This window comes from Cryptomeria japonica, chromosome 3 (assembly GCF_030272615.1).
Source record: "Cryptomeria japonica chromosome 3, Sugi_1.0, whole genome shotgun sequence".
NCBI classification, from domain to species: Eukaryota; Viridiplantae; Streptophyta; class Pinopsida; order Cupressales; family Cupressaceae; genus Cryptomeria; species Cryptomeria japonica.
This window is the reverse complement of record NC_081407.1, coordinates 297,492,689-297,504,856: the sequence shown is the minus strand read 5'-3', so window position 1 is coordinate 297,504,856 and position 12,168 is coordinate 297,492,689. Positions and strand designations below refer to the sequence as shown.

The window sequence follows — 12,168 nt, the reverse complement described above, 5'->3', positions numbered from 1 at the left end:
AAAAATCCATAATACACCTCGAAAAGCACAATCGAAATACTCCTTTGTATCCAAAGCAACAAAAAGTTACCATTTTTTAATTCCCCCTTATTTAATATTACAATTATTACTTTGATCTGGTATCAAAACTATACAAAAAAGATGCTAAGGTCTATGATAACGAAATATAAAATACTCCCTATTTAAATAAATAAACAAATTGGAAAGAGGAATAGAATATTTCTAGAGTTAAAAAACTCTATTAAAGAAATAAATATTTTTTCCATTGATATTGACTATTGTTAACTAGTAACAATATGTCTATTGTAAAGCTTATATTTCTCAAGCTATTAAATAAGTCCTCCCTATGATTTAGGGATGAATAGTTCTAACAAGAATAAGGTCTACTCGACATGGGTGTCAAACTAAAGTATTTGACATGTTTCTTCTTGATTTAAATAGAGCATACTTTTCATGATTTGATCAGCCGGTTGTTTTTTGAGTGTTCCAGCTAAGAAAATATATCTCCCAAAATACAATCGATGATATAATTTAATTCGACCCAGTTTACTTCCTCCTCTTCGGGCCCTTGATATGGTACTTTCGCCACAATTTTTAAACCAATATTACTTGCTTGTTTGTTTTTAAAATCTTATTTAGGCACATGGATTATAACCATATTAGTTTCTTTTTCATTATCATGATACGATTCACACTGTCTAACTTATAGCTCCCTTCTTTTTTGATAAAGTTGATTTACGAATTATCTATCATCTATACAATATATTTCCTATAGAAAGATGTTTATCAATATCCTTTAATTTTGTTTACTAAATGCTTGAATACCATGTGATGCCTCCTCAACCTAGAGTACCCCCCGAAGAAGCGGGAGCAGTAGTAGTCGTCGAATCCTCCACTTTTATATGGACGACTGTTTGGACCAATGGACTTACCACTCTTGATCATTACAAGGGGAGATGCTATGATATTGAACCCATTCCTAGAGAGGAAAATCAATTTAATGCCTATGTAGCTCACCCTTTAGATCTTTTTGAAGAAGGTTTTGTTACTAACCTATTCACTTCTATTGTAGGTAATGCATTTGGATTCAAAGCCTTATGGGCTCTATGTCTAGAAGATTTATGAATTCCTCCTGTTTATTCAAAAAAATTCCAAGGCCCACCACATGGTATTCAAGTAGAAAGAGATAAATTAAACAAATATGGTCGTCCTTTGTTGGGATGTACTATAAAACCAAAATTGGGTCTACCTGCCAAGAATTATGGTAGAGTGGTTTATGAATGTCTTCGTGGTGGACTTGATTTTACCAAGGATGATGTAAATGTGAGTTCCTAACCATTTATGCAGTGGAGATATAATTTCCATTTTTGTGCAGAAGCAATTTATAAAGCTTAGGCTGAGACGTGTGAGATTAAGGGACATTACCTGAATGATACTATAGGTACATGCAAAGAAATGATGAAAAGAGTAGTATTCACCAAAGAATTGGGAGTTCCTATAGTTATTCAGTACTATCTCACTGGAGGTTTTACAACAAATAATTTGTTGGCTCATTATTGTTGAGATAACGACCTACTTCTTCACATTTACCACGCACTGCATGCAGTTATTGATAGACAAAGAAATTATGCTATGCACTTTTGTGTACTAGCTAAAGAACTACGTATGTTTGGTTGACATCATATTCACATTGGTACTGTAGTAGGTAAACTTGAAGGAGAATGAGAAGTGACTTTGGGTTTTTTTGATCTATTGCATAATGATTTTATTGAAAGAGACTGAAGTCATGGTATTTATTTCACTCAAGATTGGGTCTATGCCAACTGTTCTTCTTGTAGCTTCAGGAGGTATTCACGTTTGGCATATGCCTTCTCTGATTGAGATCTTTGGGGTTGATTTTGCATTATAGTTTTGTCTAGGGACTTTGGGGCACCCTTGGGGAAATCCACCTGGTGCAGTGGCTAATTAGGTTGCTTTAGAAGCTTGTATACAAGCTCGTAATAAAGGACGTGATCTTGCGCATGAAGGTAATGAAGTGATCTGCGAAGCTAATAAACGGAGCCCTGAACTAGCAGCCTCTTGTGAAGTATGGAAATAAATCAAATTTGAATTTGATATGATTTATCTTTTGTAATCGAGTGACTTTCATTTGTTTGGTCCCTCAGTCAAATCGAACTCGGCCCAATCTTTTCTTTTAAGATTGAGCCTTATACCGAATGGATGGCAATAGATAATTTGGCTAGAGGAAATAAATTTACCTCTTACCTATTAATATAGAAATATATTTTCTGGATTATTTGATGGGGTTGGTGGATCACTAGGTCTAGGCCCAAGGAGCAAGGGCCTTCAATCTCTTCTACCCACGCGCTCAAAAAAGGTTTAAAATTTGTTATCTTTAACAAATTAAACCCCAGTCAAATCTCTTCTAATCTATATAAAAGCTCACTTTTAATCGGCTTTGTCTAGAGCTTTAGTAAAAAAACTACAATAGCGTATTTTGTAAAAATAGATATTTTATTAAATCAATTGTTCATTATTTTTCATGAATTTTCCTGAATTCGTTGCAGATATCAGAAAGAACCTGACGGAGACTTCATTTTATCTTTTTGATCAGAAGCAAAATTTTATTCAAGGAATCAAATTTAAATGAAATACATTATATATAATAGTACGCTATTTGAATAAATAAACTCATTATGATGATAAGATCAAATCAATTCTCGATTAAGTCGAGTTAGTCAGATGCATAAATTTTTATTTCTTTTTGAAAAAGAAAATAAACGGAATAAAAAGGAAGCAAATTTTGTATTTTATCTATTAAAATTTGTACACTAACAATATGTAGAAAACATATAGGAAAATGTGTGAGGAAAATGAAAAAAAAGGATTCTGAATATATCAAAACAACCCTCGTAGAAAAAGGATACAATTCAGAATGTTTTAGGTATTTGTGGTTTTTGTGCGAGAATTGTGAGACCCTTATATATAAGAAATCTTTAGTAGAACAAAAAGGTGTTTGTGCAAAATGTGGAGAAACTCTGCAAATGACTAGTTCACAACAAATTGAACTATTAATTGATAATGGCACTTGGCGTTCTATGAACACGAATTTATCTAGTATAGATGTTTTACAGAAAAAACATATGACGTTTGACATCAAAATGGTTCAAAAGGTCTCAATTTTATTGTACAAAGTAATTTATGGCAAATATTTTTACAAAGATTTTTTTTTAAATAAATATTACAATAAAGTGTTGAGAATATTAGTACCATACAACAATTCTCTTGTTAATATCCTTAAGGTTGCACTAGGATCAAAATTCATAAAATATTTGAATTTAGAATCAAAAGAAACTATTAAGATACTATAAGATATTATTGATACAGGGTTGAAAACAATTCAATTTGTACTTTTTGAAATAAGTCAAAAAATAAAAGATGAATTATATAGGTTTGTTATTTTAAATAAAGCATTTGAAAATGAGCAAATTTATAGCTTGCTTGATCAAAATTTGGAAGATAGGAGGGATGACGAGTTTGAAATCATTTCTATGGAATTTCAGAGAATGGCGCTTAAAATTAAAAAATTCCTCATTTTAGAATTACTATTTAAATTAAATACACAATTAGCCAACATGAAAGAATAATTACTATCACAAGATAAGTTCTTGAAAGTAGTGGCGAAATGCTTGGTGAAAAAAGAACTTTTTTTTCTAGAAGACAAAAGAAAAACAAGGAAAATAAAAAAATATTTCCTTTTTATCCAGGAACTAACCCAGAGACAGATTACTTTTTATGGTTGCGAACACATATGGCGATTTGTTTGATGGAAAGATATCTGGTCTTGAAACATTTTTAAATATTGGTTTAGAAATCACTATTGTGGTTTACTAGAAGAAGAAGAATTTCCTTGGTTTGGTTCTAATATTCTAATAGAATATGTTAAAAAACAAAATCGCTATGAATTTTATAATATGATAGATCATATCATGTAGGATGATCTACACTATAGTAAAAATAGTGTCGAGTTATTTCATGAAATAAATCTCTTATTCCATCACAAGAACAATGAAAAAGATTATGACAATATTTTTTTGTCGTATACTGAAATACTAAGGGAATTTATTTCTATTTACTAGAGATAATGAAATAGTTTTCTACATTAACACTATATTGCAAAAATAAATTTCCTAAGCAAAAAGAAAGGCATACTAAAAATACTGAAGATATTGAAGATATTGATGAGGAGGATATTGAAGAAGAATATCCTTTAACTTATGTCTCTTTAACTAAAGAAGAAAAAGAATATGTCAACGTTAACATAGAACTAATTAAGCATACATTTAATCTAGGAAAGGAATAATTTATAGAAACAGAAGAAAAATCTTATCAAAATTATAACACTTCCTATAAAAAAGAAACAGGTTTACCCAATGCTATTCAAATAGGCATAGGTGAAATAAATGGTATTCCTGTTGCACTCAGAGTTATGGGTTTTTTGTTCATGGGAGGCAGTATGGGCTCGGTAGTGGGTGAAAAAATAACTCATTTAATACAGTTTGCTACTGAGAATTTTCTTCCATTAATTCTTGTATGTGCTTCTGGTGGGCTTGGTAGTAGAGCATGCATGCAAGAAGGAAGTTTTAGCTTAATGCAAATGAGTAAAATAGTTGTTGTGTTGCATACATATCAAAAGGAGAAAATTTTACTATATATTTCAGTTCTTACATCTCCGACAACTGGTGGAGTCACTGCTAGTTTTGTTATGTTGGCTAATGTCATGATTGTTGAGCCTAATGCATACATTGCATTTGTAGGTAAAAGAGTTGTTGAACAGGAATTAAACTAGATAGTAGATGATGAAGATCAAATATCAGATTCTTTATTTGATTTTGCAATGTTTGATAGCATGGTTCCACAAGCTCTTTTAAAAAATGTTCTAAGCGAGACAATTGAAATATACATGTATAGTGATTGACAGATCAGAACAATTCATTCTATTTTAAGATTCCCAAAAACAAGTCTTGATCCCTTAAGAATTGTTTTTTTGGGGATCAAAATAACACAAAAAGCTTTTCAATTATGTAGAGGCTTTTACCTTTCTATAGTATAAATTTATATTAGAAATAATTTATTTATTTCTAATACATTATATTTTTCTATTATTCTAAATGTAAATATATACTAGGAAAAATAATATATAATAGAAAAAAAACATTTCTTGATTATAACAGATTATATCTTTTATTCTAAACGTACTACAAAATATGTAAATGTATTTATATACATCTATAATTCATTTACAAAATAAGAATTCTATCATTTTCAAATTCACATTGGAAAACTAAAAGGAAAGAAATAGTAAGAATTATTTATAGCAAAAAAACATTTTCTTCTTTTTTTTTCATATTGTATCAAATATAAATAGTGTAGTAAAGGTAATTTACTTATTATTTTGTAAAGTGAGATCAAAAAAATAGCGTAGAAAATATTTTTAGTGAGATTTCCTCTGAGCTTTGTGAAGGCCCGATATCCGGATTTTTTTGTAACAAAAAATCGTTTAAATTGATTTTTATTAGAAAAATGACAAAAAATAAATTCTCTATTTTTTTGTTTTTGGCTTCTTTAAATGTAAAAGAGTAAAAAAGAGAGTATTTGAGCATGTACGTAGAAAATGCAAAAGTGCCCTATCAAGGGCTCGAAGAGGAGGAAGCAAACAGGGTCGAATTATATCACCGATTATTTTTTGGGAGATATATTTTCTTAGCTAGACCACTCGTAAAACAATCGGCTCATCAAATCATGAAAAGTATCATTTATTTAAATCAAGAAGATGAAACAAAGGATTTTATGTTTTTTCTTCATTGTCGAGGTGGAGTAATGGTACAAGGAGTCATCATTTACAATACTATGCAATACATAATAGGGGATGTATTTACAATAGGCGTCGAGTTAAATGCTTCAATGGGAGCTTTCCTTCTACATGGGGGGACGTTTACTAAATGGGTAATGACACAAAATGCTTCAATTATGATCCACCAACCCCATATGTCTCATTATGATCGTCATGCCATTTCAATAGAATGAAGCTTCGATTCAAAGTATCTGGGCCTTTTGCAATCGTATGTTGCGCAAACTTATTTAAAAAGAACAAAACAAGATTTTTAACTAATTTGTTATCTATTAGAATGAGATATTTATATGACACCAGAGAAAGAAGTAGAGTTTGGTCTTATTGACAAAATCGACGTAGAAGGACAAGTGCTTACACCATGCAAGTTGATGATTTTGATCATCGGCCTGCGGAATGGTTTTCACCATGGAATCCCATAACTTTGGATCCTAGCAGGCCAAATAATATACCCATCCTAGACCATCTCAAGGCAAGGAATATAGTTTTGCGAGGGGAAAATGATAGTGCAAAAATATTACAAACTATAGTTTTGTAGGGGAAACTATAGGTCTGTGAAAACTTGGATTTTTTTTTTGCTGAGTTCTTGATTCTCCCGAGTAATATTCTATTACTCACAATAATACTAATTCTTCTTCCTTCCTAAAGAAGACCTGTTGTAATGTCGACTGCTCTCCATCATTCCATAAGAATGATTTCTATCCTCCTAAGTCAAATTAAATAAATCCAAAGGTTCTTTTTTTTTGTAGTAAAGGTATGCCCATCGAGAAAATAGGGCCTCTTTCACAAAACAAACCTTTGAATAAAAAGTTTTATAACCCTAATAAAATATAATAGATTTCTAAATCTATAGAACTATTATATATAGTTATTTCTCTTTCACAGCATTAAATAAATTTATTCTAAATGAATTTAGATTGCATTGCCGAAATGTGGGATTAATTGATCAAAAAAACACATTTAAATCAATTGTAAATGAAAAAAGAAAAATAAGACCTTACCATTCTTTGAATACAAAGAACAATAAGGTCTTATTTTTCTTGTTTAGTTTTCTGTACTGGATGATTTAGAATTCGTTCTATATGCTTTTTCTTTTAGGGCGATCTCAAATTCTTTTTGATACTTTCTTATAAGGAAGACCCTAATCTTGTATAAGAAGCATTAAAAAAATACCTATTATTCCAATAACGAGAATACCAATAAAATGGCCTATCAACCAAAGAGGGATCCTTTCGGTGGTATCGGTCATTTCTATAAACTCTTTTAATATTTACTCTAATTTTTCATGTTAGATTATATCTCAATAAATGAAATTGGGCAAGAAAAAATATTCTCACTGCTCCTAATTGAAAAGTAATTAGAGAATAGAACATGTAGACACTTAAAAATAATTATTTTAATTATTTTTAATTCCTCGCATAATTAATTAATTAATTATGTTAATTCAAATTCCTCACAATATTAATTAAATCTAATTAATATTGTCACTATAGCATGTGATTGATTTATTTAATAAATCAATCCTTTTCTTTATTCTTCTAAAAAATCAAATCCTCACAAATCTTCCTCCTAGCTAATTGATTCAATTAATTAGTTAACCTACATGATTCCTACAAATCATCTTCTTAATTCATTCTTCTAGAAACTCCCTAAACTCACTTAACATTATTCTTCTAATTTTTTATTTCCTCCACTCATTCTCTCTCCTAGTCAAATTCTCCCACAAATATTAATCCCACCTACCATTTTCTCTAATCCCCCTCCTAATGAGTTGTTAATGTTTAATCATCATGATTAGTCACGAAGTTAACTCTTTGTCCTTTTCATCCAGCCACTAGCTTTAAATGCTCTTTTCTGGGTGAATGTAAGATTTTTGAAATCACACATTCCTGTAGGCATCCCCTCTTTCAAGGAATTTTTAATTCCTTTTTATTCCTCCAATCCCCATGATATCCTTTTTTGGAGAATTTTTAATTCGTCCAATGCATCTTGTGGAGTGTGGATATATGAAATGCCTTTAAGGCATATTTCTTGGTCTCCACACCCTCTCTTGGACCTTGTGTGAGCTCACAAGTAAATCTTAGCCCTTCATCTCGAATTCATCCTAGCCATCCATTTTCCTCTCCTCTTCCTAAAAAATAGGGTTCCATCCCTTCATTCTAAACATCTCAAAACCCAGTAAGCTTATGCTGCCCTTTTGAGCCCAAGAAATCATCTTGGCAGCTTCATCATTTTCATCCTTATCATCCTCCTGAAATCCATTTCATGTTGTGCACATCATTGGAGATCCATCCACATCCAGCAATCAAAGGAGAAGATCAAGTGGAGCATTATCAAGGCGCACCTTCACTTTAACCTCAATCCGAAGGAGAAGGTAAAATAGTAAGGTGAAATGATCTTTTAATGATATTTTAGCATTTTGCATGTTTATTTTGTTATGTTTTGATCATTTGACCTTCAAATCTATTTTCCCCTCTTCATTTTGGCATGCCCGGTGGGACCCACATCCCTAAGAACTAATGCTTTTTTTTAGGTTTTTGTGAGTTGTGAGATGCAGGTTCTAGAATAGCACGACTGCAGAAAAAAAAAATCTTTTTCGCAAGTTCCAGAATAGCAGCTCTGTATTTCGGTGCAACAACTTCTTTTCTGTTTCTATTGCATTTTTTGTTTCTGTTCTTTTTCTGTCTCCGTTTCAGTTTCAGCACAATAGCTCTGAGATTAGCGCGAGTGTTTTTGTGGGAATTTGAATTCCTGTTATCCGATCTGTTATTTGCTCTATTATCTACTCTGTTTAATTATAATCTGTGTGGAAGTAGGAGAGTATACTCTTGTCTATATAGACAATCAAAAATCCAGACCTTTCACTTTTCTATTCTGTTTAGCACGACTATATGCTCTAACCACAGGAAAGTGTGAAAATAGGAGAGTATACTCTTGTCTATCTAGACAATCAGAAATCTGGACTTTTGACACATTTCTATCTGTTTAGTGCTACTGTCTGCTCTGTTAATCTGTCTGAAATTTTTAGGCACTAACTATAGTCGGCATTTCTTTTTTTTTTTTATTTCTTGTTATCTGCTCTGTTTAAAGATAATCTGTCAGATCGCAGGAAAGTGTGAAAGTAGGAGATTATGCTCGTCTATCTAGACAATCAGAAATCCAGACCTTTGACATTTTTTTTATTCTGTTAAATTTAGGGTTTCTGCTCTGTTAAATCTAGGGTTTCTGTCTACTCTGTTAAATTCATATTTATTAAAAAAAAAAAAAAATCCACTTTTTGAAGCCCAAAATTCCATATTTCTCTATTTTTAGGGTTTGTCATAACTCCTTGCCCTTTTATCCAATCACCTCCAAATTTTTCTCATATTATCCATCTCCAACTTTTGCTTTTTTGTCCCTCTTGGACAAATTTTCCCATTCCTTCATCCCTCCAAAATCCGCATTTTTTGCTTGCATATCCCTTGGAAAGTGACAAAAACCTAGTCAAATCCTATTTACCCATCAAATCTTTCTTCAATTCCACATTTGTCATTAGTAAAAAAGTTTTTATTCATGTTTTTCTATTCATTCCCAAAAAATCAAAAAAATTAATATTTTTGTCATTTTGTTGTTTTTTGCAGGACGCTTGTTGAAGACTCTATTTTTCCAAACTACTAATCAAGTTGTTTTGCAGGACGCTTTTTGAAGACTCCATTTTTCAAACTACTAATCAAGTGGTTTTGCAGGTTGCCTAGCTGATTCAACCAAATATTGTGTATTTATTTAAATTAGGCACCTAGATATTAATTAAAATGGAATGAACCATTGTCTTATGTGTCTTTAAGAAAAGCGTAAAGGTAGGAAAGTATGCTGTCATCTTACTAGACGATCAGAAATCTAGACCCTCCAACCTTTTCTTGTTTGATTGTGTGTTTACCTCTAGCGGGCCTGCCCTCCCAACTTGCTCTTTGAGAAGGTAAGAGGGGAACAACCCAAGTTAGTACACCCGGACCTGGGGTTCCCAACTCACTACAATAAATAGGCCATTGACTATAAAAGGGTTAATGGTCGGGGCTATATGAGAGTTCACTCTCACATTGGGTGGTTAGTAGGATCCTAGAGATCTCAATCATGCTTGCATGACTACTAAGTTCTTGGTGCTTTGTTGGGATATAGGCCTCAATTGCGCTTGCGCAACTTCGAAGGGTAGCTCCTAACAGGAAGACTTACTAAACACCCTGTTCATAGTAGCCAAAAACCTTCTAGTCATTGGTGCAGGAGGTTGGACCTCTAAAGAGGCCCATATTCTTATGGCCCTTATTAGAGACACAAAGTTTGTCATGAGGAGTTTTTATGGGAATTGATGCTTGGCTGCCTGAGAAGTGAGTGTCATGGAGGGGAGCCAGTGGGGTCAAGCATCTAAGTGTCTACTCTGGGTAAGCGTAGATGGGAAACCAATTGGGATTCAATGACTATTGTCCTTGCCAGCCTTAAGAATGTTGTATATGAGCATGAATGTCTTTGATATAATATGCATTTGATCACTGTGTTTGCTTTGTTTGATACATACTTGCCAAGAGTAGACTAAAAACACATCACTATCCCCAAACAGTTTGCAAAAACATTTATCAGGACATAAACAATTGTCCAAGTCATTACCCACACAAAGTCCAAAATTGCGTCAAAACTCTATCCGTCCCATTTTTCATAAGCCTAAGAGAGAAGCTAAGAGTCCATCATCTCCATCAACATTCAAGTTTTTCCTTTGAAACACCTATTTTCATCCAAATCAGGGTGGTCATATCCCTTCATACAACTTGCCATTCAAATCGATCCTAGTTATCAAGTTTCTTCTAAACCATCACTACCATACCTTCTTCATCAATCATCCTCAAATTTCTTAAATCATTTCATCCTCAATTTTCTTAAATCCTTTCATCACAAATTTCTCAAGTCCTTTCATCACAAATTTCTTAAATCCTTTCATCACAAATTTCTCAAGTCTTTTCATTCTGAAATTTCTCAAATCCTTTCATCACAAATTTCTCAAGTCTTTTCATCCTCAAATTTCTTAAATCCTTTCATCACAAATTTCTTAAGTCCTTTCATCTTCAAATTTCTTAAATCCTTTCATTACAAATTTCTTAAATCCTTTCATCACAAATTTCTTAAGTCCTTTCATCACATTTTTCCTAAGTCTTTTCATCACAAATATCGTGTATGGTCGCAACTCGATCCCAAAAGAAAAAGATGGTTGAACAACAATATGGCATGCTAGACATTGGTGTCCTATATGAAGATCCCACGCAAGATCATACACAAAGTGGGCAACCTAGCGATCAAGATCAAAGTCAAAATATTGACATGGTTAACCAAGATGAACTTTGTCCGGAAGTGCAAAATTTCCTAGCGGATTCTTATAACCAAGAGATGATGGAAAAGTTTATTAAACACAATCCTACTGCACTTCTGAAAACTCTCCTTGAACATGGAGCTCAACTTCTGCCTAAATTTAATAGATCCACTCTCACCCAACAACCACAAGGAGACCTCATTCCCACACAAAGTGTTGCACCTACTATTCAAACTCAATCAATTGCAGCCCCATCAATCATCCAAGCTCAATCAATGCCACCTGCGGTACCTCCCATCGTGGTCTCCATCTCATCTTCTTCCTCCTTACCATCCATACCACTATCAAATCCGATCTCATCCATTCTCCAACAAACTTCTATACCACCTTCTTCTATTCAACCACAAATTTCGATTCCATGAACTTCCCTTCCTCTGAACAATGACGCAAATTTTATCTGGGCCGTATTTAATCACATCACAATAGTTGGTGGACCGCAACCAACTATCCCTCAAACCCCAACGACATCGGTCATCACATCCCATGTTCCCACCTCCTCATCATATCAATATATTGGTGGTGGTGCACCTTCTTTGGTTCATCCAATTCTTGGGGCAAATACAATTCATCAATATCAAAGCCCACAACAAGACCTCATCAAGGAAATTCAAGACATGAAGAATATCATCAAGGACATGAAACAAAGGACTAATAAAAGGAAAACTTACTCTTTCGAAGAGTTTTTCCCTTGTCCTTATGATCTATCTATATCAGTTACACCATATCCCTTGGGATTTGAGATTCATAAATTCACCAAGTATGGAGGCAAAGGAGACCCCCGTGATCATGTTTGAGAATTCCACATCTTATAACAGGAAGTCTCCTATAGTGAGCTTTATCTTTGAAGACTCTTTCCCAAGAGTCT

The 12,168-nt window shown here is 32.9% G+C and overlaps 1 pseudogene; it reads left to right on the top strand.

Moving 5' to 3' along the window:
• Positions 1 to 813: 813 nt before the first annotated feature.
• On the top strand, positions 814 to 2,134 carry LOC131062679 (ribulose bisphosphate carboxylase large chain-like; annotated as a pseudogene).
• Positions 2,135 to 12,168: the final 10,034 nt, after the last annotated feature.